At 28.8% G+C, this 6,000-nt stretch overlaps 1 pseudogene; it reads left to right on the plus strand.

Annotated features, from left to right (window-relative positions):
- The first annotated feature begins 504 nt into the window (after window positions 1–504).
- On the plus strand, window positions 505–4,837 carry LOC110648042 (beta-glucosidase 24-like; annotated as a pseudogene).
- The last annotated feature ends 1,163 nt before the right edge of the window (window positions 4,838–6,000 follow it).

Consider the following 6,000-nt stretch of genomic DNA (forward strand, 5'->3'; position numbering starts at 1 on the left):
TAAATGTTTAGCATAATATACAATAATTATTATAATTATAAATGATAATCTTTGTATGTTTAGTGTCACATGATACGCCAAAAGTAAATTCATTCACGTAACAACAGAAATAAAATATATAGATAGAGTTTATTTTAGAAACATTCCTTTTTCACCATTCATAAAATTTATCAATTTATCCATAAATGAAAGTATATTTTAAATAATTTATAATCTTGGCCTGCAAAAAAATATATGCAAATTAAAAACTAAATTATTTCTGAATTAACAAGGTTATGGAGTAAATTAATTAATTAATAGATGCTTGGTTTTATTAGCTTATTTGACATCCTCGTAGCCGTTTGTGCATTTGAATGCAAAATATGACAAGCACAATCCAATAAATAAATTATATATATATATATATATATATATATATATATATATATATATATATATATATGTATGTATGTATGTATGTATGTATGTATGTATGTATGGTAAACAAGAGTCTTAGGTTTTCTAATGGCGATTCAAGGCTCTTCCGTGATAGGCTTGTTGCTCTTGTGCAACCTTCTGGCATTAACAGGGCTCGTCTCAGCTTCTTTTAATCGCAGCAGTTTTCCGACAGGTTTTCTTTTTGGAACAGCTTCGGCTTCTTACCAGGTATACAATTTTTATTTCCTTTTTTGTTTTTTAATTTGGGAATTTTTTTTAATATATATTTTAAAGATTTTTTGAATGACTTTTAGTATGAAGGTGCAGTAGATGTTGACGGAAGGGGCCCAAGTATATGGGACGTCTTTACTCACAAATATCCAGGTTTTTATCCTCCATTAGATTTCATTTATAGCTTGTTTAGTTGGATTTCCAAACACAAAATTTTATGAAATTTAATATGTTTGAAAAATATTATACATTTATTCTAATTTTTTAATATTAAATCTCTTATATTATGAAACATGTGAGTTTATTTTATATTTATTACTATATTGTTAATGGTGTATATGTTTATTAATTGTTATAAATTTATTATATATATATATATATATATATATATATATATATTTTTTTTTTTTTAATTTTACAAAAAAATATAATTTTTGAATTTTACTACTTAAGGATAGTTTAAGAAATGATGACAAAGAAATTTCAATTCTAAAATTATACCAAACATGAATTATATGATATTTAATTAAATTTCATATTTTTAACTGTCATATTAAATAGTGAAATTCATTTCAAATGAATTTTAAAATTTATGTTAGAATTGAACTCGACAAAATTTATGTTAGAATTAAATTTAATTTTTAATATTTTTTAATATTAACATATTTAAAAAGCTGCAAACAACTTTCACAATAATATTAAACAGACATTTAATATTCAGCTAGTCTTATTGTAGACTTTGATATTAAACTCTAAGCCACTGTCTTGGTCATATTAAATTTTTTTTTCACAATTTTATAATTTTTTTTTAAATATTTCACATTTACCAATTACGTAGAATTTATTATTCTGTTCATTTAATGTTTATAAATAAAATTTTAAATCAATCAAAATATGAATAGAGATGAGTAAGGCCAGGGAGAAATCTCTTTTGAAGCTTGATATTTAATTTTGATGGTATGGGTGATACTGCAGAAAGGATTGTAGGCGGTGTTAATGCAGACGTAGCTGTGGATTTTTATCATCGCTATGAGGTTTCTAAATGATTTCTACATATTTATTTTCTGTCCTTATTATTATTATTATTATTATTATTAGCTATGCTTGTAATTTATATAGATAATTGAATGTGATGACAGGAAGATGTGGACATTATGAAGAATATTGGGTTAGATGCTTTCAGATTCTCTATCTCATGGTCTAGATTGTTACCTCGTAAGATCATATATTTTTTTCACCGTTACTATTATTGCATGTAGTGTTTCACTCTGATCTTGAATAAAGTGAAATTATATATATATATATTATTAAACTTTACTGGGCGTTCAAATTTGAGTTTATAAGCTAGAAATAATTTTAATATCATTAAGGATAAATTCTTGTCTAGATTTAATATATTTTGAATCTAATATACAATATATATGGTAGGACTCACATATTTGTATTTGAGTTAATAATAGAAGAAGTCTAAGGTAAATTCTTCCCTACCAATAAAGAGAAAAACATATTAAATAACAAAAAATCTTAGCTACAATCTCCCATATTAAATTTTTAATTGCATTTTTCTTTAATAAAATTATGGTTTATAAAAAAAAAAAAAAAATCTGTTATGATGTGGTGTATAAGTTACTAATTTTTTGAGTATATATTACGTCCAAATTATGATTAAATTCGAAAAGTTTATGGTATGATCCGAGCAAGATATTTTCCAACTTTTGCCTTTTAGAAGATAGTGTGAATTCTGAGAAAGCTACTTAGATTAAAATTTGGAGAATTTGGAGAGTTCACTTGGTCTTTTCATCATAATAAACTTATAAACATATGTTTAGTTTTTCTTTTCTACCATGTAATTGTTTATGGGGGGTAATGCTCATTAGAGATGCTCGATTAGTAAATTTTCAGCTTTTTATCTAAATTAATTTAAAAATTTTAATTTAAACAAAAAAAAAAGAAATTAAGTTTCTTAATTTTGAGCGAAATAAAATAATTTACCTCAAAAATCAAGAAATTTATTTTAAAAATTTTAATTTTTATGTTAAATTAAATTTAAACTAAAATTTTTAAATTAATTTAAACAAAAAATTAAAAATAAATTAAATTGAATATCTTCCATAAGTATAAGGGTGAAATTCAACAATTAATTAATAACTTATGCGTAAGATTCGTGCAATTATCATAACAAAATCCTTAACATTTATTGCACAGGTGGGAACCTAAGTGGAGGAGTGAACAAGAAGGGCATTGAGTTCTACAATAATCTTATCAATAAGCTCCTATCAGAAGGTCAACATTTTTACTGTTGTTAATAACTTGAAATTGCAACTTGATCACTTATCTTAGGAATTTTTTTTTTCAAGACTGATCCTTTCTAAGATTTTAGGAAATTTAAAGGGAAAACAAACAAGCATAAGAATTATACTTCTCATCTCTGATGAAAATATTCATTCACAGGTATACAACCTTTTGTGACTTTATTTCACTGGGATCTACCTCAAGCCCTTGATGATGAATATAGTGGATTTTTAAGCCCTCACATTGTGTAAGTAGAGAAAGAAAGAGAGTGCTTAGCAATAATTTTCACCCACTGAGTTTTGTGTATATATTCTGTTAATGAAATGCACTTGGAACCTGCACACAGGGATGATTTCAAAGACTATGCAGAGCTTTGCTTCAAAGAATTTGGGGATAGAGTGAAGCATTGGATCACATTAAATGAGCCATGGAGCTATAGCCATGCTGGTTATAACTTGGGGTTCTTAGCACCAGGGAGGTGATCCAAATTCATGAATCCGGCTTGCCAAGCTGGAGACTCTGCAACTGAGCCTTATTTGGTTGGCCACAATATGTTACTTTCTCATGCAGCAGCAGCAAAATTATACAAGGAAAAATACCAAGTTAGTCTAATATACTAATTCATTATTCAATCCCAAATTTTTAATCACATCTAATGAATTGATATTGAAATGTGAAGGCTTCTCAAAAAGGGAAGATTGGGATTACTCTTGTTTCTCATTGGATGGTTCCATTCTCCAACACTAAGCTTGACAAGGTGGCATCTATTAGAGCCCTTGATTTTATGTATGGATGGTGAGTGTGCATAATCATAATCAATCAACCTCTAATTGTTATCAAATTAACATTAATTAATCAGTCCATTTTCTATTAATTAATCAGGTACATGGACCCACTAACCTATGGTGACTACCCACAAAGCATGCATGCCCTTGTTGGAAATAGATTGCCCAAATTCACCAAAGATCAATCCATAATGGTGAAAGGATCTTTTGATTTTATTGGATTAAATTACTACACTGCATTTTATGTAGCTGCAGTGCCTGCTAATTCTAATCCTATTAATATTAGCTACTCTACAGATTCCTTCACTAATATGACAAGTAAGTTTTTTTTTTATATAATTTTTTTAACTCTAATTAATCCCTGAATTTTCATACTATCTCATTTTCATTTATTTAATTTTTATTTTCATGCAGCCGAACGAAATGGAATTCCTATTGGTCCATCGGTACGTGCAAAAAACAAATTAATATTTTAATTTTTTTTGGGAGGGGATAATGAATTTTCTTTTCAATAATTTTGAGTGAATAATATTGTAGGATGGTTCGATTTGGTTTCATTCATATCCAAAAGGCCTTCGAAATATTGTCAAGTATACAAAGGAAAAGTACAATAATCCAACAATTTATATTACTGAGAATGGTGAGGCAAAAAAAAAAAAAAATCATGTTCATTGCATTATAAATTAATCTGAATTTAGATTGAAAGTTAGAATCAATTAACGTCTCTTAATTTGTATTTCAGGAATTGATCAGTTGGATAATGGTACCTTGACACTTAAAGAACTTCAAAATGACACATACAGAGTAGACTATTACAAGCATCATCTTTCGTACCTAAATAGGGCCATTCAGTAAGTTTTTTCTTTTTTTTTTTTTGCTCTATTTATATGCTTTTTAATTATCATTATTGTTGTTGATTATAATTAGTGGGGGCTGTTGGCAGGGAGGGTATTAATGTGAAGGGTTACTTTGCATGGTCATTAATGGATAACTTTGAATGGGCTGCTGGTTTCACTATGAGGTGTGGAATAAATTTGGTAGATTACAAAAATGGCTTGCAAAGATCTCCCAAGAAGTCAGCTATTTGGTTCAACAACTTCCTGCAGAGATAGATTCCATTTTGGCTGAGAAATAAACAATGAATACATCTGTTTTTGTGTTCCGTATGTCCAATAATTTCTAAAAATGGGACCTCTGATATGGAAGAATAAACAGGGAATGAATGTTCTGCTTGCTTGGTTTGCGGCATGTTCTAATGTCTTACTGCTTTAAATAATTTTGTATTTTTTTTTCCAAAGGCAGATTATATTTCTTTATCTAATCGGTAGAAATAAAAATACAATCAACATCATCATCTAAAAAATGATGTTAACAAGCTCCAAGCCCTGCTAACACGCCCACACTATTGGGCTTTGCAGTATTGCTTTTTCTATCCACGTAGTATGCTGCTGTAAGGGAACTCGTAATATGAAATACAGTAAATTGAGCTTAAATATTCCATCATTTTAAATATGCCTATCATGTAGCCTAAAGTGAATTGAACTAATTAATATTAAACTTTGGATGAGGTTCTATTATTATTAACAATTTATGAGAGAAAACTACACAAAATTTATTTAGGATGGTACGTAATAATAATGAATGAAAATAGAAAGCACAACTCGTTGCATCATTTTATTCATTTCCAGAAAATAGACTGCAAAAAACAACAAAAAATTTACAGGTCATGGATTCGTTTTGGATTTTGACAATGACCCGTATAATAATTCTCTAATCATTTGTTAGTCAAGAGTTACCTATGACCGGAAGGTGAGAAAATAAAAAACTAGAAGAAAATGAGAAGCTTGCTTAATTAGGTGAAGAAATTAATCTAACAACGTAAAGTTATAGGCATGTGCGTAGGCCATTAATTATTAAGCTAAATGGCAACTCTACAACTACTGCTAATGCTTAATCATAATAATTTTAAAATATCGGGGTGGGTGGGGTGGTGGGGGCGGTGTGGGGGGGAGAGGTGGGGAGGGGGAGGCGGGGGGTGGTTGGGGGGAGGGAATTTTTCTGCTCTGGTAGCTGTTGAGTTACTTGCAGATGACGAGCATGTGACATTTGTGCATTATAACCTAGTCATATATTTGAGGTTTGTGAAAATTTTTTAAGTGGAAAGAGACCTTCAAATCTAATTAATTTCTTTGAAGGAGTTGATGTGAGAAGGTACAACTTATGGGATTTTCTTGATGATTTCGAGTGGATTTCAGGTTACAGGAGAACAAACCTG

Source organism: Hevea brasiliensis, chromosome 8, assembly GCF_030052815.1.
Source record: "Hevea brasiliensis isolate MT/VB/25A 57/8 chromosome 8, ASM3005281v1, whole genome shotgun sequence".
Taxonomy (NCBI): Eukaryota; Viridiplantae; Streptophyta; class Magnoliopsida; order Malpighiales; family Euphorbiaceae; genus Hevea; species Hevea brasiliensis.